This window comes from Macaca mulatta, chromosome 3 (assembly GCF_049350105.2).
Source record: "Macaca mulatta isolate MMU2019108-1 chromosome 3, T2T-MMU8v2.0, whole genome shotgun sequence".
NCBI lineage: Eukaryota > Metazoa > Chordata > Mammalia > Primates > Cercopithecidae > Macaca > Macaca mulatta.
The window spans coordinates 36,054,187-36,077,255 of record NC_133408.1 but is presented as its reverse complement, the minus strand read 5'-3'; the positions used below and the strand labels follow the sequence as shown (position 1 = coordinate 36,077,255).

The following is a 23,069-nucleotide window of genomic DNA, read 5'->3' as shown; positions in this document are numbered from 1 at the left end:
ATCAGAAGCTGTAAGGCCTGGGTGCAGCAGGCGCGGGTCCTGACTGCGTTCAGACCTTGCCGGTTCTCCCACTGAGCTCCTTTTCCTGTGCCAGGATCTGGCCTGGGATCCCCCTGGTGTTGGCGGCCCCGTCCCGCCCTACACTTTGGGACAGGAAAGACTGCTCCTCGGTCCCTCCTGCCGCCGTGACCCTGCCTCTTCGCGAGCTCGAGCCGGTGTTTTGCGGATGTTCCTCAGCGGCAGTGAGTCCGGTGTTACACATGGTTAGATTGAAGCTATGCATTTTTGGACAGAAAACCGTAAAGGGGATGTCGTGTCTCTCTGGGTGTGTGATGTCAGGGTGTGCGACGTCACCATGTTCTGTTGTGGGTGTGGTCACAGTGGTCACCTGGCGAAGGTCTCCCTAAATTCATGGCTGCGGCTTTTCTTCTGGTAATAAATAAGTATCTTGGGGAAGATGTTTTGAGAATATGCGAATATCCTATTTCTTTTTTCTTTTTCTTTTTTTTTTTTTAGATAGAGTCTCGCTCTGTTGCCCAGGCTGGAGTGCAGTAGCATAATCTTGGCTCACTGCAAGCTCTGCTTCCTGAGTTCAAGCAATTCTCCTGTCTCAGCCTCCTGAGTAGCTGGGACCACAGGCACCCGCCACCACGCCCGGCTAACTTTTGTATTTTTAGTAGAGACGGGGTTTCACCATGTTGGTCAGGCTGGTCTTGAACTCCTGACCTCAGGGGATCCACCCACCTTGGCCTCCCAAAGCGCTGGGATTACAGCTGTGAGCCACTGCGCCTGGCCCCTATTTCTTACACAAACTCCTCCTCCTAGTTCAAGCATCCGTGGTGCATCTCGGCTGCGGGGCTCGTCACCATGGCCACAGGGCGGTTTTCTGTACGCCCGTCTCTTCTGTGTTTCCTAAGTGGGACTCTCTGCTGAGGGAGGCTCTGCCCCTTGTCCCCGTTTCCCGAGTGGGACTCTGCTGAGGGAGGCTCTGCCCCTCGCTGAGTCAGTTATTTGTGTCAGTTACTTTCTCTGTTTTACTTCATGGTCGTGACCCAGGGCTCTGCTGATTTGGTTCATTCACGTTATTTCAGCCTTGGCCACCGGGAACTCTCACAGTTGGGCTCTTGTGCCCTGTGATTTGCCCTCATCTTTTTTTTAAGCATTTTTTTTTTTTTTTTTTCACTATCTGGCATGGCAAAATGCTCTAAACCTAGATTTTTCCTGCCCTTTTCCCAGAGTCTGCAACTTTCCCAGCAAGCCCTGTTTCCTCTCGTTGTGGAGTGCTGCTTAGAAATGAGATGTGGGTGTGGGGTGCTCCCTGCTCTGGGTGCGTCAGGACCCTGGGGCCCCTTGGTGGACACCCTGACACTGGCTCCATCAAGCACCCCTGGGCTGTCCTCGCCTCCTGTGCTGTCGTCTTGGTCTTGAGAAGCCCAGCTGTCAGCACACACCGTGTTTTCTTACCCATCCAGTCCTCACGTGTGCACCAGGTCTTTCTGGAACTGCCAATCCACAGCTCTGTGAGGAGAGGTTGACTTGCGAGGGTGGTGTTTGTGCACAGGCCTTTCTGTCCTTAGCCTACGGTTCCCAGTGGACGTGGCGTTTTCTCAGCACCGTGGGTGCCGTCGTGTTTCCCATCACCTGGCGTCGTGTTCTTTGTTTGTGATTCCCTTAGGTTTACCGCTTAGGGCTGGTGTTTCATTTTGAGTCTTTTTCATTCTGGTTGATTAAAAAAACTGTATGTACAGCCGCACTTGCTCTTCTGCTGTACATCTGTGCATTTTTTCATGCCTGGGGCTGACTTACAGCCCCACCACCCAGACTCCCCTCCCTGGCCACCCTGGCGTGCTTTCTGTCTCGTGATTTTGCCTTTTACAGAATGTCATACAAATGTGGCATCTTTGGCTCATGAAGGTGCATTTGGGACTCACCGCATGGCTGTGTGAATCGCAGTGCTGCTGTTTGTTGCTGAGTGATGCTCCAGGCACGGCTGCTCCAGGTCTTGTTTATTCGTTCACTGGTTGAAGGACATCTCTGTTGTTTCTGGGTTTGGTGAAGTGGAGTAAAGCTGTTGGAAACGTTGACTTTGTATGATCTAAACTCTTACTTATCCTTGATCACCTACTTAGGAGTGGGACTGCTGGATCCTGGCATCCTTTTAACTTCAGAAGACATTGCCACGTGGGTCTCCACAGCGGGAACCATCCGGTGTGTGCGTTCGCGGTGTGTGCACATCCAGTCCGCACAGCCCTGCTCATGCCGGGCCACGCCAGGGTTTTGGGCTTAGCTGCCCCACAGGGCCGCGTGGGCTGCATGTTGGGTTTTCCAGTGTGCGGCTGCCGGCCCCGACCTGGCGTCAGACGGTTGCTCTGGTGCTTTCTGCAGCCCCCAGCCGTGTTGGCTGCCCAGCCCTCTGGACTTCTGGTCATCACTGAGTTGTAGCCTTTCTCTCCACCTGATTTCCCACGTACCAGGATCAAATCTAAGCTGGTTTCGTTTTGCTTCCTCTCTTAAGTCTTTTGTCTTTCCTCCCTTCTGCAGTGTTCTTTTTATCTTTCCTCCCTTCCTCAGTGCTCTTTTTCATTGATCTCTGTTCTCCAGTGACTAGGGAAAGACTGTACCTCATTCATTCTGCAGCACGCTCCGTGACTAGAGCAGAGAACAAGGGCTGAGCAGCCGTGGTCTCAAAAGCTCCTTGCCACCTGGGAGGCTTCCACACCTGGGACCAGGGCTGGGCAGCCGGCTTGTGGAGGTGGAGGGGCACGTGGAGGCGCCTCGGACTGGGGGCTGGGCAGCTGGCGTGCGGAAGTGGAGGGGTGTGTGGGGGCACCTGCGGGCTCTGAGGCCCGGCTTTCCGAGCTCCTCTAGTCTTCGCCTGCGGGATGATCACACCGACCGCACGGTGTAGGGGGAGCGAGCGGCGGGCACAGTGGACACTCAGTGTGTGTGCTCCTCCTCTCTCCATTTCTTCTTTGTGCCTCTTGTTTTTAATTTACTTTTCCTTGGAGGGCTTGGCTGCAGCGTGCCCTGCGGACTTGACACTGAAGCTCTCTTCTGCTCTTTGTACCCGGCTGCTTCCTGATCCATTCTTCTTCCCTTCACTTGTGTACGGGACTTGAGGGAAGGACGGGTGAGAGCAGAGCAAGCCGGGGACGTAGGGTTTGCCTGCACCATCATTTCCTCGGCTCTGCTGGGAAACTGTATTTGAGGGAGATGGTGGGGTCTGAGTGCAGACGGCTGTTGTCCTGTGAGATGCAGAAAGCGTTTCTTATGGGCGTGCACCATGGAATTCCCTGCTTGGACTGCACTGGGGGCAAGCGGTCTTGGTACAGAAGTAGCTTTTATTGATTGATAAAGCCCGTCACAGATCCAAAAGCATCTTAATAGTCTGACGTGATGGCTCTTCAGCAAGAAAAATTTGAGTTGGGACAAAAGGAAGACACTTGAGACCCAAAACTACTGCCTGTGTTGAGGATGGAAGGAGGCCTTCATCTGCCGCCTGTCTGAGTCACTCAAGTCTTCTCCACGGCCAGTGTGAGTCAGAGTGAATCGCTGTTGGGTTGTGACTTCAGAAGAAGTGAACTCTGTCTCAGACTGTATTAATAGAAGTAGATGCTTCACAGGAAAGGAGGTGGCAGTGTGCTGTGCGAGTCACAGAGCCCCATGGGGTCTAGTTTCCGCTTTGGGCGTGGCTCCTGAGGCGCCGAAGGGAACAGGAGCAGCTGTGCAGCTGCCCGCTCAGTTGTGCCTGCTGTGTACCAAGGTGTGGGACGCAGCGGCACGGCTGCCAGCGCACAGTCCAGCCACAGAAGGAGGCTTCAGGAGTCTTCGAGGTGCTGCCATCTGGACGTCTATGTCATATTGATAACGTGTGTGAGATCAACGGAGGGGAGCCTTAGGAAAATCGGCTGCGGTTTAATACACAGAACTTCCTGCTGCTTTGAGCCGGGGCCTGCTGGACTGGAAAGGCGTGGGCCTCGTGGCCACCTCCAGCCTGCACAGCTGGGTCTGCGCGCTCGCGACGGTGCTGAGCCCATGCTTGTGCCCTTATTAGTGGCCCGACCTCTGCGCCATGGAGAAGAAGGGTGGATGTTGTCGCCAACTCTCAGACTTCTTGTGTGTGTTCAGAAAGTACCCAAACGGATTCAAAGGAATAATTAGCGTATCCTGTAAGATATGAATCTTAATTCCTAAATTACATATTTAGCAGATTGTCCAAAATAGCACTTGTAATGGCAACATTCAATTAGTTTAAAAAATGTATATTATTGCAACACTCTCCATGAGTTTTATTTAGAGGTTTCTAAATATAATGCTATAAAAACACAGAAGTGTTTAAACCTATTTAGACCCACACAGCCGCAGTGAGCTCTTGCTAAACTTCCTATGTTAACCAGCTCTTGACGCTCTTTGATTATGGAGAAGTCTTCTGATGTAGTCCCTAAAGCTGAAGCCAGAGCATCGTCGAGGCTGCTGGGGGCTGTTGCTGGGATCCTGAGGCCGCACACCTCCCTGCTAGGAGTTCTGCCGTTTACAGAGTCCTTGGGGCCTCACTCCCGAGTGTCCTCCTGGGGTTGGTGGGGTTTGGCTCCAGTGTTGCCGTGTTCCCTGCCGCTGCTGCAGCCGCTTCTCCTCACTTGCTTCTGTGTGCGCCTCCAGTGCCCTCATGGGCCACTTAGGGCAGGGACTGTCCATGTGGCCTGAAGAAGCAGCTGAGGCCAAGGGAAGTTGCATGTAATTGACACTGGAGGGCTGGCCTCATTTCAGGAGGAATAGAGCTCAGGTTTTCGTTCTAGGGGAGATGCGAGGTGATGGGCCCACAGGCAGGGCCTGCCCTCTGGTGGGAATCTGAAGTGAGTACGGAGGACCCAGAGCTGAGGGTGAGCAGCTCTGAGCTGCAGAGTGGGTGCGGGGAGGCTGTGTGGGCACAGAGATGTGTCCGGCATGGCAGAGTGAGGATCTGGAACCTGTACTCGGTGGCGCCTGTGTGGTCTGCCCCGTGCTCTTCCTGCCAACCCTCGCCGGGGGCCCTGCTTCTCCCCAGGAGCTGGCTCAGAGACTCGCCAGTGAAGAGGGGATGGGACTGACTGTGGATCTAGCCGGCTCCTGGAGGCCATGCGGACCCGCTTCTGACAGCTGCTGCTGCCGGTGTCCCCACCTCAGAAGGAGCTCTGAGGCTGAGCAGTTACCCCAGGGCTGCTGCCTTTGTTTCTCCCACTCTGAAAGGAGAAGAAAGTTTCTACCGACCTTAGAGAGAAAGCCAGAGTGAAAACCTCCTCTGCCAACCCCTGGCTGCCTGTGAAAAGCAGGCCTTCCTGGTAATCAAGTGTTTACAGAGGAAGGCTTTGTTCAGACCCTTTCTGGCGCTCTGTATGTTTAAACAAAGAGCTTTTTAGACCTAAACACAGATGTTCATTTGAAAATGAAAAATCAAATTAAGCAGAACCAGCCTTTGAAAGTTAATGCCCTATAGCAAGTAAAACAAAGAGAGAAAAACACTGTGTTGTAAATTTCACTTAAATAACTTTTTATTTTAAATAAAGTTTTAAACTAAAAAAGTATAATTTGAAAGCCACTCATCTTCCTCTCTGTCCTCCAGTAGAACATCTGTGCTGATTCTGACGCGGATGAATGACATGAATTAAACTGAAACCGTCGGAGCGCTCTTTTTTACCATAATTGCACCTTGTTCGTTTCTGAGACACAATGTGGGGATGAAATGCCAATTAAGCCTGCTGTGGTACGAGGCGGGGCCTGCATAGTGATCAGCGGACACGAATCCCCCCGGAATTCATTTGCTGCAGCCCCCAAGTTTGTTCCGTTCTGATAGGAATGTTATCGCACATAATGAAAATCTTTAGTGCTCCTTGTATTCAAAAATGATCCATTTTGGGGTTTTTGGTCAGCAAGTTTTAAAACAGGTGTTTTCCAAGCACCTGGATGGGCTCTGTCGCTGCTGAGCATCCTGGGGGGGGCGGGCGCCGGTGTCTCCTGCCCCCTGCCTGGACTCTTCTGTGGAGGGCTGCGGTGTCACAGCGCAGGACACAGTCCAGTGACATGTGCCAGGCACCATCCCCGTGGGTGCCCCTGCAGATCTGGGTGGCAGCTGAGAAACCATTTTCACCCATCACCGTGTCCATGCATTTACCGTCTCCGACCCTCAAATACCCTCCCATGTTTTGAAACATAGGAAGTGCGTTGACATTGTGGAAAGCACTGTGAAGGAAACACTTTGGGTGTTGTGGAATGACAAGGTGGGAAGGACGTTCCCAGGAGCGCCTGTGGGAAGGGCAGGGTGGGGCCAGGCCTGGGAAGCGGGGAGCATGTGAGTGACTGTGGCCATCTCCAGGGATGGGCAGGGTGGCAGTGACATGTAGATCCCATAGAGGAGCGGCCTGCCACCCTGCCCATCGCGCCTTTCAGGCAAGGCACCGATGCAGTGGATGTGCCGGCACTAAGGTCCCAGTTCCCAGCCCAGGCCTAGTGGGGCAAGGGCCCTGTGCTGGGGGTGGGAGGCGGGACTGTGTGCTGGGCGGGGGGAGGGGTGGGGCCATGTGGTGGGGCGGGACTGTGTGCTGGGCGGGGTGGAGGGGTGGGGCCGTGTGGTGGGGCGGGACTGTGTGCTGGGCGGGGTGGAGGGGTGGGGCCATGTGGTGGGGCGGGACTGTGTGCTGGGCAGGGTGGAGGGGTGGGGCCATGTGGTGGGGCGGGACTGTGTGCTGGGCGGGGTGGAGGGGTGGGGCCATGTGGTGGGGTGGGACTGTGTGCTGGGCGGGGTGGAGGGGTGGGGCCGTGTGGTGGGGCGGGACTGTGTGCTGGGCAGGGCTGTGTGTGATAGGTGAGTCTGGGGGGTGGGGCCTCATGCTGGGCGGGGTGGAGGGGCGGGGCCGTGTGGTGGGGCAGGAGTGTGTGCTGGGCAGGGCTGTGTGATGGCTGGGGCTGTGTGTGATAGGTGGGTCTGGGGGTGGAGCCTCATGCTGGGCAGGGTGGAGGGGCGGGGCCTTGTGTGGGGCAGGGGCAGGGCTGAGGTGGTGGTGCCCTTTGGTTCTGGGGCCACAGCTGGATAGGGCTCTGGGACTGTCTGCTCCAGAAGGTGTTGCTAGGTGGCATCTGTGACAATGGGGGCCTTTCCTGCTGCCCTACCCTGGAGCTGGGGAGTGGGGCGGGTGAGGAGCGTTGAGGAAGAGAGAGCCGGAGCTGATGGGACTGGGGTCTCGGCTGAGCGTCTCGCGGGCTTGGGCTTTCTGGTCTCATCTGGAAGGTGGTCTCTTACTGGACCGTGCGGCAGTGAGGAGATAGGCTGAGGGCCATGGTGAGAGAGGCCCCATTTTCCCTCAGAGCCTTCTCAGTGCGTGGCTGGTCTTGGCAAGGCTGCACGGCTGGTCTCAGGGCTTCTGGCCTCATTATTTCCTGGCTTCAGGGCAGTGTAGGAGCAGCCGCATGCACTTTAACAAAGCGGACATTTGGGTTGTCCTTTATCAGTGCGGCCCCTCGGGTGATGATCCATGTTTCCTGCCTTGCCCCAGCACAGGCTGTGCCTGCCCACCCTCCTGTGGGTGCTGCTGTCAGGCCAGCTGAGACCACCCCGAAGGGCACTGCCGTTTCTGCGGACTGTTCTGCCCTGCGAGGCCTTCCTCCCCTTGCTCTTAGCTGGGCCCCCTCACTCCACCTCGCTGCTGGCTTTGTTGTCTTTCAGGCTGTGACCACCTGAAGCCAGCTCGTGTGTTAGTGCCCTTCGTTAGTAACCAGGTTCTTGTCGGCAGAGACCTTCCCTTTCTGCTCGCTGGAATATCCCCAAGCAGGACGGTGCGGTGTTTATGCAGAGGCATAGCCAGTTTCTTCCCAGAACAGCCCCTCACTGAGGTGTCCGGCCCTTGGGGAAGCTGGGCTTTGACTGGGTGGGTCCGCCCTCGGGTTGTGCCAGGGATCCCATCTCCAGGCGGACTATGCTTAGTTCCCTTGGTGTTTTAACATTTAGGAAGTGAGCGGTTTCCTTCCCTATGCTCCGGGAAGAGTCCCCAGGGCTTGTGGGGAATATGACCTGCCCTGCATTGCATGTTAGCAGGAGAGGCAGCCGCAGGCTGAGCCCGCGTGGCTGTGCACGGGCTGGCGTGGGAGCTGCAGTGATTTATGTGACCCATGCTCAGATAATTAAAGTGGGATTTGGCAGTGAGGTCTTTCACCGCAAAGGCGTTAGGGATGTCAGAATGAGGCATGTAAGTATAAAACAGTTATGTTTTCAGGTTAAGAATTTAACGAGGAGTAAATTCATTTAAACCGAAGAGCTGGCTTAAGGGGAGCTTTCGTGGAAGATCTGTAGTTGCTGGCATTTCATTCTTTCTCATTTGAGCCCAGCCTGTCTCTGGTGGCAGAGCGCGTGTTCCGAGTGTCCAGGTGCCGCAGCCGCCTCCTGTAGGCACCAGCGTGTTTGACATGCAGGTCGGGGATCTGACGCAACAGGCCGCCTCCACATGCCAGACCGTGTCCCCGTTGGCTTGCTATCAAGCTGCCTGTGATGGCTCTTCTTCGCGGAGGGCAGGGCTGCAGGGGCTGTCTTCCTGTGTTTTCTCTCTGCGGCCTCATCTGCCTTCAGGAGGCTGTGCAGTTCCCCTCGGGCTGAGCAGCCTCCGCCAGTGCATGGGGGACTCCGAGCTTGCCTCTTGGGGGGAGTTTGCCGCTATCTGCTCTGCCTTTGTCCTGGTTTCCCAAATGGAGGCCCAGCCTGCACTGGTTCCAGTCCAGGTTTCTGGTCATCAAAGCAGCATGCCTTTAATAACAGATACTGCCTGTTGTGCAGTTGGCTCAGAGAGCTCTGATCATTACTTACCTGCCATGAGATGATTTTGCTCAAGGCAGGCCGCTGAAGAGCACACTCCTTACCTTCACTGAATGATTTCCAGACACCGGCTGCATATTTAATTATCTGCCCTGCCTGGGGGCCGCTTTCTCCCACACCCAGCGGGTTGGAGTGTTGTATGGCGTGGGATCAGAACTGGTGGTCTCCCTGTATTCCTTGCCTTTTCCCACCCCATCTCCAGAGTCTGGACACCACCTGTGAGACTGTCACTCTGCCTGGGGATGTGGAGGGACTCCGTGCACAGCGGTTCTGGGGGTCTGCTGGTGCCACACTGCCGGGCTCTGGGCAGGGAGGAGGCCAGCACCTGCCCTCTGAGCAGCCACCTCCTTGGCTCCTCCTTGTGGCCACTCCCTCCTTCTCCCCTGTGGGGTCTAGTCTCCGTGTTCTGCCTGTGCTGCCCGGCTCCTGAGAGGCCCTCACAGGGGCTCCCAGGGCTGCCTGGTGGTGGGCTCTGCCCCCGTGCCAGCCCATCTGCGGTCGCCCCGCCCAACCAAGAGCCCTGACGCCTTGAGTGGCCTCAGGGGTGAGATCTGCTGCACGGCTGTATCGCCTCACCCTCTGGCTTCTCACGTGCTCACCCGCTGCTTCTTCCAAACAGAAACATCATCACTAGGCATGGCGATGTCCCATGTGCCGTCTGCCAGGCGGCGGGGCAGGCAGGTTCAGGTCCTCACTGAGTGTGGGAGCACTGGAATCGCTGTGTGTGCAGGACCCGTCTGGGGCAGCCGCGGCGTGAGCTGCGACCCGGCACTCAGTGTGGCCAGATGGACGGCCTCCCCCGGACACACCAGCCGAGAGCTGAAGCGCGGGTCGGAGCTGCCGCTTTGTGGGGTGCAGGGGCAGGGGAGGGAGCCCCGTTCCAGGCAGAGGCAGCGGCAAGCGCAGGGGCCCCGAGGTAGGAGAGGACGCGCATCTCCAGCGGGCAGGCAGCGTGGCCAGGCCTGACCCAGCTCCCGACTCGGGTGTTGGCAGCATCAGGGAGGCTGCCTCCTGTGAGTTGTGGAGCTGATGTCCCGAGAGGGGACAGTGCCACCTCTGCTGAGCCTGTTTTCTCCATGTGCCTTACACACCTGAGGAAAGGCCCGGCGTAGGAGTGGGTAGGAGAAGATGCCGTCTCTGGGCGTTGTCTCTGGAGTGACAAGGATGCGTCGCATGCTGAGGATGGTGTGGAGAGTGGTCCTGAGAGTGCTGGTGATGGTGGAGACGGTGACAGTGGCCATGATGGTGCGAGGGTGGTGGTGACCGTGATGGTGACAGTGGTGATGATGGGGACGTGGTGAGAGTGCTGGTGACGGTTGTGATAGTGACGGTGGTGGTGATGGTGATGGTGGCGGTGGTGAGGGAGACATGGTGAGAGTGCTGGTGGCGGTGGTGATGGTGGTGGTTGTGATGGTGGTGGTGGTGGTGATGGTGGTGGTGGTAGTGGTGGTGGTGATGGTGGTGGTGGTGGTTGTGGTGCTGGTGGTAGTGGTGGTGGTGGTGATGGTGCTGGTGGTAGTGGTGGTGGTGGTGATGGTGATGGTGGTTGTGATGGTGGTGGTGGTGGTTATGGTGGTAATGGTGGTGGTGGTAGTGGTGGTTGTGGTGGTGGTGGTGGTGACAGTGACAGTGTTGGTGATAATGGCGGGTGCAGTGGCAGGACTTGGCATCTGTTGAGAGTCTGCCCTGTGACTGGTACCAGGACCGATCCTGTGTTTTCACATTACCCTGTGCTCTCAGCCTCTTCTGCTGGGGAGACTCTCAGTCCTGAGTCAGACAGGAGGGTCCAGGGTCAGTGAGGCTGTGTGATCTGCCCACTCCCACCCCTGGCAGACTCAGGCCTCCAGTCAGGGTCTTCCCAGCTGCAGAGACCCCCCCGTGTGCACTGGACCACACCCCTCCTTCTCCTGCCAGGTATGTGTTTATCTAGCATGTGTCAGGCGTGGGCCAGCTTGAGCTGTGATGGTGACTGAGACAGCTGTGGCCCTCTGTGCACAGAGCCGACAGCCTAGTGGGTGAGCAGCATAGAAGCTGTTCACTTTGGTGAGCACAGAGCTGGTAGCCTGGTGGGTAGCAGTGTAGAGGTTGCTCACTTTGGTAAGTTGAGGGAAGAAAAGTGTTTGATCCTTACTGGCTCTCAGGGTCCAGGTGCACAGCCTCCTGGATGGAGGCCCTTTAGGAGTGGAGTCCCAGTCTCGTGCCAGGCATAGTGGCTGTGGCCCTTCCCCTTGGGCAGACCCCGTAGCACAAAAGCCCACACCCTCTTTGGTCTGTTAATGTTCCCCCAGCGGAAACTAGGGTTTTTCCAGTCCCTCGTGACAAAGGATTATAAATCTTTTCCTGTTAAAGGGGAGCAAGTTTCTGAGGGTAGGAAGAAAGCCGTTGAAAACAAATTGGCAGCACTCCCCCCGTCCTTTTGCTGATGGGGAAAGTGGTTAATTAGGTGATTTTTCTCTTCCCCTGACACGTGCAAATGAGGCTTCGTTAATAACTGCACTGTTACATAAATGATACGACTTTAACACCAACATCAAGTTGTCAGGCGTGTCTGCAGAGCGGAGGTGGGGAGCGCTGGAGGCCCCTGCGCCCATCCCGACAGGAGTTGTGCGGGAGCCGTCCCTCCAGTTGCTGGGACTTGGCTGTGGGCAGCGAGCTGTTCCCCTCCCACCCTCCCACCCCCTTCAGGGCCAGCTTAATTATTTAGAATGGATCATAAAAACAGAATGAGCTGCCAAGATGAAGTGATGATTTGCGGCCAGGACCTGGGGCTCGGGTGGACGTGGCTCCCGCTCTCCCTGCTTGCTGTGTGCTGGCCTGGTGCAGCTGTTTCCAAGGACGCCTTCTGGTCTGCAGCCAGGGCCCAGGACACGGACAGCATCTCTGCTCTCAGGCATCAGGAAGGCTGCAGGTGGTGCAGGGCCTGCTCAGGGCTTGGCCTGCCAGGACAAGGCCGACATGCTGGGCGGGCAGGCGGGTATGGCAAAGCAGAAGTGAAGTGGCAGTGCCACAGAGCAAGGCCTCAGCCTTGTAATGTCTGGAGTACGGCACCCCCTCCAGGAAACAGGTGCTTCGCGCTCAGAAGCGTCTGGCTGTGGCATGCTTCTTACTTTCTGTCAAAAGGCTCAAGGCCAAAAGGCCATGCTTTCTCTCATAGAGTTTGAAGAGTAAAGGAGAACGCGGAGATCTAGTCAGCTGGGATTCCTATCTCTGCTCAGAAACAGGCTGGGCTTTGAGACCTTTTCCTCCTCATTTTCCCTGCTGGTCTGGAGCAGAAAGTACTTGCAGCTGTCTGCACTGGCCGTCGTAAACTAGCGTGTACCTGTCTCTAAAACTGCGAAGGTTGCCTGGGATTTGCTTCTCTCCTGTGTCCTAATCCATCAACAGGTAGTTATTAAACACCCATGTCAGTTTGTCAGTTGAGATGGTTTTGGGCTTTGTGTGGCCGGGGGCGAGGTGTAAGGAATGACCTCTACCTGTAAGGAGTTCACAGCCAGCCCCTTGGCTTGAGCTGTGAGAAGAGTTTGAAAATCCATGTGCCAGGTTAGCCCAGGTGACACCAGGAGTGTTGGTGCTGGTTCTTCTGAGCCGTGCCTGGGGCATTGAGGGCTGGGCTGGTGGCAGGTGACTCCTCACAGTCAGCAACCAGTCCCACTGGGGATAGTTTCATGGCCAGGATGGCCTACCAGAGGCTCCTCCCTGCAGGGTTGAGAGCTCACGCCTGAGGACTGTTCACAGGAAGCCACAGCCCAGGTGCTTCCCGGGTCTCGGGTAGGAGTACCTCTTCTGAACCACGTCTAATGGGTTTTTTGAAGAGAAGAGGAATGAATCTCCCAGCGCCGGCTTCTGAGACTCGGCTGTTTCCCAGCCTGATGCGCTCACTTCCGTCCGCGCTCCCGCCTGGCCTCTGGGTGGCGGGTTGTTAGTACAGTAAAGATTGCTAGCTGTCTCTTTTGCAAATCTAAAATGAGATTTCATTTTTTTAAATAAAAAGAAAAAAGTGCTTGAACATTTGCAGCTGGGAGATAGCACAGATTAGAAACGTTACTTATCTCTGTTGCACAAAAGAAGGCAGAGAGAGAGGAATAAATTGCGGTTGAATGCTAACGAAGCCAAGGCGGTCAGGGCTGCGGGAGATGGCTCCGGTTGAGGAGCAGAGCGAGCCCCTGGCCCGCACCCTCAGCTGTGGGCGGGCGCCGGAGTGCACAGGGCAGGCGGGGCTGTGGGTCCAAGTGAGACAGGCTGTGGCTGCTGCACGTAACACCCGGGCCTCGGGGGATGCTCCTTCCCGGACCATTCGAGGCTGTGCTGCTGGCCATGCTGCCGCTGCGCTCAGGAGCACGAGGGCTCCCGGGGCTGTGCTGCTGGCCGTGCTGCTGCCGCGCTCAGGCACACGAGGGCTCCCGGCAGCCTCAGTGAAGTCCACCCTCCTCAGCCATGTGCACTGGGGTCACTTGTGTTTCTGTCACCCTTGCCACCCATCGTGTCAGGAGGCCTCCATGATCATGCCAGGGTGCCCTCCATCCCCAGACATTCCGGCACCTTTCTGTTGTTTCCTCTTTAAGAACTGCCATGACTGCCTTCTTGGCTTAGCAAATTCCAGCTCAGCCTTCGAGGTCCAGTGTGAGTAGCATCTTTCCTGACCCCTTTATGTGGCCCTCCGGGGGCTTTCCTTCTGTTTCTCCGTTTCCCCTTGGGCCTACATCTTGGGCCTACTTCTGGGCCTACACCAGGCCTTGGTGCATGATGCTTGGCGTGTGGTGTGAGCCCTGTGGCATGCAGATCTTCTCATCACCTCTGACTCGTGCTGGGCGGCCACCGGATGTGGTAGCGCGCTCCCATGGGCCTCCTGGAGCAGTGGCAGCAGGTGACGCTTGCTTGTCCTGTGTCCTCCGTGACCAGGGCTGTGCTGGATGGACATGTCTGCAGCGCTGTGCCCCCTGCCCATTTGTTTGAGGGAGGCTGTCCTTAGCGTAGCCTTCCTGACTTGTCAGCCAGGCAAGACCATGCACACAATGGCTTGGGTGACTGCTGCCGGGTACGGCATGGTTCCGTGGGACCCACCCCAGGCAGCAGGGCAGAGGGACCCTGGCGTTTGAGTCTCTGCGGTGAGTAGGAGGGACTCCTGCCCACCTTGTGTCTGATTGTCACAGGTTTAGGGCCCGAGATCTCTTCCTGTCTGGACTAAGCACCTGGGCCACTGTGGCCATGTGCTGCGCAGGCCTCATCTATGGACAGAGGATGTTTGCCGTGCGCCTTCTGCGCGGAGGCCTGGTGTGTGACTGACGCCCTGGCACCACAGGGCTTTGACAGAGGTCGGTGCTGTGCAGTCAGCCCCAGTCCTGGGGCCTCAAAGACTCAAGATCATTTTGAGTCCTCCAAAGCAAGGTGATTCTGAGTGTGTCTTCAGAGTCTGAAGTCACAGGCAGTCCTCACTGGTCTGCCCTCTGTGCCCCGAGAAGACAGAGCTTTGTGGCTTGGGGCTGCCGCGTGAGTGGTTCCGCTGCCTTCCTCCTGCTGGAGGTGAAGCTTCCTCTTGGTTCCGTCTTACTTTGATCCAGTGCGACACTGCCCTGCTGAGCGTGCCCTCCCCGTTGGTGTGGGAGGCCTGAGCGCAGAAGCCTATGCAGCTGCACCCCTCCTGCTTGCCCGGCCCTCACCCCTTGCTGAGGGACGCCGCCCAGGCATGAGCCTCAGAATGTGCTGAGCCTCGATGTGGGCGCTGCTTGCAGGGGTCCCAGACGCCTCCTGCAGCCTCAAAGCCTCATTGTCTCCCTTCCCCACTGGGCGCTGCCCCTCTGGTCTGGGCAGCCCCTGCCACTGCTGTGTGTCTCTCGCCTCATACCCTGTGCCAGGGGCGTGCCCTGCTGCACCTCCAGAGGCCTGGTGTCCATGGATAGTTGGCCGTGGCTGTGGGTGTGTGCGTCCCCTGCTGCCTGGGTTCTCACCCTCACAGCTTCTTTAGGTGTGAGGAGCCCTTTCTCATTCACTGCCTGGCTCCCTGCTTGGGTTCCGCGGCATTCTCTGTGAGGAAGGTGGCCCCACTGCTTTCTCAGTGGTGTGGGCTGAGATGAATTGGAGCAGCCGCCTGTCTGGGGCCCGGGCAGAGTGAGACCCCCTCCCCAGGTGCCCCGGCTCTGACCGCGCATCCTCGCCTCCTGCATTGTGCTGCTTTGGACTTTGGGGTGATTTTGAGTCCCGTCCACTTTGTCTCGGCTGAGGAGGCCTTAGTGGTCATCTCCTCTCGTGTGTCCCGGAAACAAGGAAGTTGAGGCCTGAGTGGGGTGAGTGCGTGCTTGGGCGCTGTGGGGTGGGGCGTGGCAGAGCCTAGTGGGGTGAGCGCATGCCTGGGTGCCTTGAGGTGGGCTGGAGTGTGGTGGAGCCGGGAGCCTGGAGGCTGCCCCCTTTCCCCTTCCACATCTCCCACCTTGCAGCTGGCATGGGGGACACTTGTGGTGCATTTATCATAACCATGTCGACTGTGATCCATTGCCTGCTTTCTGTGCCCGGCAGGGTCCCTGGGTGCGGTGTCATTCCCGGCAGTCCTGGAGGGCGCCCGCCTGTGGATGGCAACCTGGAGGGGCAGAGGCAGAGCTGCTGGCCGGGGTTACTGGCAGCATCCTCTGCTGTTGGGTTGTGCCGTGGGTCTGGGCCCCCAGCCTCTGCTGAGCCTGTTGGGCTGTGCCGTGAGTCTGGGCCCCCAGCCTCTGCTGGGCCTGTCGGGCTGTGCCGTGGGTCTGGGCCCCCAGCCTCTGCTGGCTGGGGTGATGGTGGTGGGGCAGCTGCAGCCTGTCCGCCCTCTTGTATCTGTGGTTGGGCCTCGTGAAGGGGCCTGAGGTGACGAGTGTGCCTGAGACACGTGTAGGAAGGTTCTCTGCGCTGAGTCTGGCCTCAGTCAGCTCCTCTGCCAAGGAGCTGCAGGGTCTCACTGTAGCGGCGAAAGCTGTCCTCGACGTCTTCAATTCAGATGCCCCTTGGAGAGCTATTCAGTGCCCACCCTGCCCTGCCCACTGCACATACAGACTAAAATAGAAGGGTCCCCTGGTCCCATGCAGGCAGCTAACAAATGCAAAACTGTGGAAAAGCAGCGTAGGAAGAGACTCGGCTTTTGAGAGTGAAAGCCGAGTCCATGTTGAGGTTTGGCAGGATTGTGTGTGCCCAGAGCCGGATTGCAGGCGTGAGCCCTCCCGCACCCAGGTGTGTGCTGACACAGAGGGTCAGCGCCACAGCTCTGCGCCGGAGGACTGGGTGTTTGTGTGCCTTCTCCCTGGGAGCACAGGGCCCTTTCCTCCTGGGAGCCCTTGTGGGCAACGAGGACGACCTTGTGGCTGGGAAGTGTCCTGGAGGCTGGTCCCTCAGGACCCTCCCTGTCCTCATCTGGAATTCACCTTTCTCCTGAGCACAGCCTGTATGGCGTCGTGTGCTCCGATGGCCTTAGCCACAGGCTGTCTTGGCCACTGGCCCTTGCTTTCTCCTGTTTGTGGGCTGCAAGCTGTCGTTCCTTTACTGAGTCCTGATCAGGCTTGGGGGAGCCAGATTCTAACGAACCTGAGGCCCTCACGAGGGACCCCGTCTCTCCTGCCATGTCTCCTCACAGACCTGCTCTCTCCTCCTTCCTTCCACAGTAGCAAAGCTCCGCCGAGGGAGATGCCTCGCCTCTCTCCTTCAGGCACCCCCACCCACCCTGGGGCTGCTGGCACGTGTGCGTGGATGCGCTCTGCCCTTCCCCTTAGAGAACGCTGGGGCGTCTGGCCTGCACCCGCGGCTGTCCCTCTCGTCCTTGCACTGCTGTCCTCACGGCTTCCCTGCGTTGGCCCCGCCGGCTGAGCCTTGTGCACTTGCGTGTCCCTGTACCCCTCTCGCAGCAGGCAGGTGATGACAGCAGCTCAGGGAGGAAGCGTCGCCTCACCCTGGCCAGCATTGCTGCTGCCCGCCTCGCCTCCGTGCATTTTCTGTTTAGCGATGGCCACAGCACTCGCCTATATCTCCCCTCTGGTTACGCTGCCCTTCTCTTTAACAGCGACCGCGGCTGCAGCACTGTCTACCTCTGTTTGCAGCCTGGGAGCCGCACTGACCCACTCAGGCTGCTTTGTATCTCTTCTGCTATTTGAAGTGAAGGGTGTGTGGAAAAAGGGGTGTGTGCTTGGCCTTTTTTTTTTTTTAAATCTTTCCAAAAACATTTTATTTTAAAATATTTTTTGCAGGCCAGGCACCATGGCTCAAGCCTGTAATCCCAGCATTTTGGGAGGCTGAGGTGGGTGGATCACGAGGTCAGGAGACCGAGACCATCCTGGCTAACACAGTGAAACCCTGTCTCTACTAAAAATACAAAAAAAAAAAAAAAAAAAAAAAGGGCCGGGCGCGGTGGTGGACACCTGTAGTCCCAGCTGCTTGGGAGGCTGAGGCTGGAGAATGGCTTGAACCTGGGAGGTGGAGCTTGGTGGAGCTTGCAGTGAGCCGAGATTGCACCATTGCACTCCACTCTGGGCAACAGAGTGAGACTCCGCCTCAAAAAAACATATATATATATATAAAAATATATATATTTTTTTACTATTTAATGATTTTTCAGTTTGAAACACTTCATTTTCTTCACGTTTTACTGAAGTGCAGTGTATGTAGTATATGTAGAGACCTGCACAAATTATCTGTGAACACACCATCACCAGCACCAGGTCAGGAAACAGTGTAATCAGCCCAGAGTCCCTCCTGCCCCCTGCCCGCCTTCCTGTTCCTGGAGACTCCCCCCCAGTTCCCATCGCCCTGGGTCACCTTTGCCATGTTTGGTCTCTGTGTGGATGGGTCATGTGGTTTCGTTGTCGGAGTCCTCACCCCTTGCTGCTTTGCATCTGTGAGCTGTGCTCCTGCCCCAGAGCCTTCTCACCTGTCAGCCCCGCTCCTGCCCCAGAGCCTTCTCACCTGTCAGCCCTGCTCCTGTCCTGGGGCCTTCTCACCTGCCAGCCCCGCTCCTGTCCTGGGGCCTTCTCACTTGCCAGCCCCGCTCCTGCCCCAGGGCCTTCTCACCTGTCAGCCCCGCTCCTGCCCCAGAGCCTTCTCACCTGTCAGCCCCGCTCCTGTCCTGGGGCCTTCTCACCTGCCAGCCCCGCTCCTGCCCCAGGGCCTTCTCACCTGCCAGCCCCACTTCTGCCCCAGGGCCTTCGCACCTGCCAGCCCCACTCCTGCCCGAGGGCCTTCGCACCTGCCAGCCCCGCTCCTGCCCCAGGGCCTTCTCACCTGCCAGCCCCGCTCCTGCCCCAGGGCCTTCGCACCTGCCAGCCCCGCTCCTGCCCCAGGGCCTTCTCACCTGCCAGCCCCGCTCCTGCCCCAGGGCCTTCGCACCTGCCAGCCCCGCTCCTGCCCCAGGGCCTTCTCACCTGCCAGCCCCGCTCCTGCCCCAGGGCCTTCTCACCTGCCAGCCCCGCTCCTGCCCCAGGGCCTTCTCACCTGCCAGCCCCGCTCCTGCCCCAGGGCCTTCTCACCTGCCAGCCCCGCTCCTGCCCCAGGGCCTTCTCACCTGTCAGCCCCGCTCCTGCCCCAGGGCCTTCTCACCTGCCAGCCCCGCTCCTGCCCCAGGGCCTTCTCACCTGCCAGCCCCGCTCCTGCCCCAGGGCCTTCTCACCTGCCAGCACTGCTTTGGCTCCAGTGCCTTGTCACCTGCCAGCCCCGCTCCTGCCCCAGGGCCTTCTCACCTGCCAGCCCCGCTCCTGCCCCAGGGCCTTCTCACCTGCCAGCACTGCTTTGGCTCCAGTGCCTTGTCACCTGCCAGCCCCGCTCCTGCCCCAGGGCCTTCTCACCTGCCAGCCCCGCTCCTGCCCCAGGGCCTTCTCACCTGCCAGCCCTGCTCCTGTCCTGGGGCCTTCTCACCTGCCAGCCCTGCTCCTGCCCCAGGGCCTTTGCACCTGCCAGCCCCGCTCCTGCCCTGGGGCCTTCTCACCTGCCAGCCCCGCTCCTGCCCCAGGGCCTTTGCACCTGCCAGCCCTGCTCCTGCCCCGGGGCCTTCTCACCTGCCAGCACTGCTTTGGCTCCAGTGCCTTGTCACCTGCCAGCCCCGCTCCTGCCCCAGGGCCTTTGCACTGGCCGGTCCTCTTTCTGGCACCCTGTCTGGATAGCAGCAGCCTTCCTAACTTTCCTTCCTGTCTTTCACAACTGTTACCTCCTCGTGGGCCTTCCCTGCCCACCTGTGAAACAGACTGTCTATTCCCTGTCTCGCTGTCTTGTGTCACTTTTCCCCGTCGAGCACATTATAGACTTTGGTTTTGTGTCTTATTTCTCGTCCCTCTTGTCACTTGAAGGGCAGCACCTCCTCAGAAGTGTTGTGAATAGGTTCCAACACACAAGGGTGCTCAGGCGTCCTCTGTTGAGAGTGTGGGTGAGTGAGGGTCCCATTCCCGATGTGAGAGCTGTGGATTCTGCATCCAGAGGGAGTGCTGGCCGCTGGGAGCCCTTCAGGGACACACTCCTCCACTTTGACCGCGGGTGGATCCCTGCTCAGCCTCCTGGGAGGGCTGCTCCTTGTGGCTGGCATTGCGGCCACCTGTCTCCAGCAGCTCAGCAAGGACTGTGTGTTTGCTCATGGCTGGGTGTGTGCTCCCAGTGGGCTCCCCCATCCCCGGCGCTGTCCTCCCTGGCCTCTGCTTTCCTTGGCCTTGTGAGCTGCACAGACGACCATCTGTGCCCGCGTGGCCTGAGAGCTCTGTGTGCACGCTATGGCTCTGTGGGTCCTGTCCTCTCCCTGCCTTGCTGTCCTGGGTTCGGGAACAGCTTCTGGGGGTTCCGACTGCTGACCTGACATCGTCACCTGAGCCTTTTTAGCTGACGGAGCCTCTCCTTGGCTGCTGCCCCGTGCCCCACAGTGGCTTTGTCTGCGTTCCTGGGTTCTGCGTTCCGTGCTCCTCTGGCTGATGGAGCACAGCTGCGGGCTCCCGTGCGTGGCCCAGCCAGTGCCACTGTGTCTCATGGGGCGGATGAGATGGAGCTGTCTTGGGGGCCAATTCCTCTTCCAGGTTCAGCGTATCTGCTTTCCCCACATTCTGTGAGCTGTGTTCCCACACCTGGAAGGAAGGAGGAGGAGAGCGAAGGGGATGTCAGCATTTTATTTGAATTCCTTTCTGAGTCTGATTACAAAAGCAACCCACTTTGATTGAGAACACTCGACCATGTGGAAGAGACAGCAAAGCTGAGAAGAAAGGTTTCCCGTCGTCCCTCTGCCAGGGAAAGCTGCTGTGACTGTTGGCCAAGATCCTTCCTGGCGTTTTTATATACATGGAATGTGTTTTTCTAACAGGGTTTTAGGAGAAAATAGTGTATGCACTATTTGCTGAGTCATCCTGTTTTGTTTAATCTTTGGTGAACATTTTCCATGTTACATATTCTTTTAAAACATAACTTTTTGGCTGTGTACTGTCCTCCCTCTGAATACTTTTTTTTTTTTTTTTTGATGCGGAGTCTCGCTCTGTTGCCCAGGCTGGAGTGCAGTGGTGCCCAGGCTCCAAGGGATGATGGAGACGCTGCATCTGTGGTTCCTTCCCCACCTGTAGCCCCAGTCCAGCCACGACACACACCCAACCCTCCTGGGGGCCTGCCTGGGCCAGTCCTGCTCAGAACTGTCAAGTCCATGAGAAATAAGGAAAGGCTGACAAATGAGAGGAGCCTCAGGAGGCATGGCAACTAATGGCACCCAGACCCAACCCTGGGAAGGAACAAGGACACTTAGAGGCACACTGGTGCTGTCCAGGCAGCATCCCAGGTCCGTTGGTGACACCGTTCCAGTGCTTGCAGTGGGAGGCTGGGTTCCTGGGAACTTGCTGTACTGTCTTGACAACTTTTCTGTACACCTAGTCATTCCAAAATCAAAATCAAAGTTTACTTTAAAAACCCCTGAGGTAAGGATCATTGGGAAGTTTTAAAGTGTTCAGGATGCTTGCCTGAGTTCCCCAAGCAAGCGACCGCAGAACCAGATTCACCTGGCAGTGGAGCCGGCCCTTCCCCGAGCACCCGTGACTCTGTGGACCTGCTTTGTCTTCTCCTGGCCTGCTCCTCCCTCACCTCCACCTGAGAACCCCAGGATGGTGCCTGCTTGGTGCCAGCTTTCCAGGCCCCTGGTTTGGATGTGTTTGGAGAGGAGTCCTTGGCAGTGAATGACTTCTTCCTAGTGAAGTTAAACACGGCTGTGCCATTCCTGACAAGGGAACCTGCCCGTTTCCTGTCACTCTTCCTTGTCCATGTGTCCCCAAAGCTTTCGTCGCACAGCTGGTAGCAAACCACCATCACTAGGGTTGGTGTTCCCGGTCCCTTGGGAGTGGCCGTTGGGCCTGGCCAGGGCTCCTTCTGCAGCGCGAAGGGTCTGGGGAAAGCGGCCCCTCAGCCCGCTCTGATCTCATGGCAGGCATGTGCGAGCCTGGCCTGAAGGCTGGCCTTCGAGGTGGATATCAGAACAGCGTGATTATCGAACACCTTGTTTTGGAAGCCCATTCCTTTAGGAGGCGTGCACTTGGAAGTGTGATTAAACACGATGCACGTGATGGGGTGGGCGTGTGGGGTGGGCCCTGGTGGACAGGCGTTGGACGTGTGATTAAACATGATGCACGTGATGGGGTGGGCGTGTGCGGTGGGCACTGGGGACAGGCGTTGGCCGTGTGATTAAACACGATGCACGTGATGGGGTGGGCGTGTGGGGTGGGCCCTGGGGACAGGCGTTGGCCGTGTGATTAAACACGATGCACATGATGGGGTGGGCGTGTGGGGTGGGCTCCAGGGACGGGTATTGGGGCTCATTTGCTTTCCCTGTGTATTGGTCTGTTTTCGTGCTGCTGATACGTACCTGAAACTGGGAATACAAAAAGGTTTAATTGAACTTACGGTTCCTCATGGCTGTGGAGGGCTCCGAATCATGGTGGGAGGCAAAAGGCTCTTCTTACATGGTGGTAGCAAGAGAAAATGAAGAAGCAGCAAAAGTGGAAACCCTGGATAAACCCATCCGATCTCGTGAGACTTACTCACTGTCACGAGAATAGCACGGGAAAGACGGGCCCCCGTGATTCAGTTACCCCCCCGGGTCCCTCCCACAACGTGTAGGAATGCTGGGAGATGCAATTCCAGTTGAGATTTCTGTGGGAACGCAGCCAAACGATATCACCTTGGCTCTGGCCTCCACTGTGCCTGAGACTGGCCAAGAGAGCTGTGTCCCCATGACTGCCTTCTCCTTGCCCATTTGCGTGGTCTCAAGGAAGCTGCACAGCAGGGCCCGAGTCGGCCATGTGAGCCGCTCTCCTTGTTGAAGCACACCCATCCCTGCGTGCTTTGACCTGAACTTGGTGACCTTCAGGCCGTCATGGAGTGGGGCAGAATGAATAGCCTATCCTGGCTCTCTCGCTGCCCTGCCTAGCACATGGCAGCCACTGGGTGAGGCACCTGCATGTGTGGGTTGGAGGCCTTCTGCAGGCACAGCCCCCACCATGGGCCTGGCAGCTCGTGTGGGAGGCATGCGGGTTGGTGACAGAGGGTGACCGTCAGCCCTGTGAACCTTAACAACTCTTCTGTGGACCCTGGACTTGGCTTCACTGCAGGTGAGAATCTGGTGTATGCTTTGGGGCACCCAGGGAATGGTGTTGAGGATATCTAGGTTGTACTTGAGAGATGGCCCCGGCTCTGTCAGTGTCCTTCCTTCAGGCTGAAGGGCCGCCTGGAGTGTGATAGACGGCACTCCCTCCACCCGTCCACTTGCTGCGTCTCGCTCTTGGCTACTGCCGAGTGCTGGGAGTGCCCCAGGCTGTGCCACTGTCCTGTTCTCCCAGCCCTCGCGGGGAGATGGGTGTGCACGTGCAGCGGCGGCCGCTCCAGAGCTGTCATGGAGGCACCTGAGGCTGGGGTGGTGCTCCCTGGAGGCGAGGGGGGACCTCTCTTCGGTTCAGTGGAGCTCAGACTGCCACGGCAGGGCGGGACGGGACGGGGCGGGGGCTGTGGTGGGAATAGGTGGCTCAGTGTGGGGTAGAAGGTTGGAGGGCTGGCTCCGACATAGGGAACCAGGGTAGCAGGAGACTGCCGTGCTGATAACCAGATTGCGTGGCGTGTGATGGGGGCCTGGATTGTGTTCCAGCAGCAACAGGCCCATGAGCAGATTTCAGGCAGGCGTGTGAGGAGGTGTGATGTGTGATCCGAGATTGCTTTGCTGCCCGGCCTCATCCGCTGTTCCATAGCCATGCATGCGGGCCCCTGTATTTCCACTCAGCCTGTGCGG

At 57.7% G+C, this 23,069-nt stretch overlaps 1 protein-coding gene across 38 annotated transcripts in view; it reads left to right on the top strand.

Annotated features, from left to right (window-relative positions):
- Positions 1–23,069, top strand: part of MAD1L1 (mitotic arrest deficient 1 like 1) — a 423,997-nt gene that overhangs the window by 124,120 nt on the left and 276,808 nt on the right. Inside the window, exon 1 of one of the 38 annotated variants that reach the window (XM_028845493.2) lies at positions 21,912–22,398. The exons of the other annotated variants lie outside the window; for them this stretch is intronic. The gene's annotated coding sequence lies outside the window, so the exon portion shown is untranslated. Of the gene's footprint in view, positions 1–21,911; positions 22,399–23,069 lie in introns of those variants that run through there. 38 annotated transcript variants of the gene reach the window in all.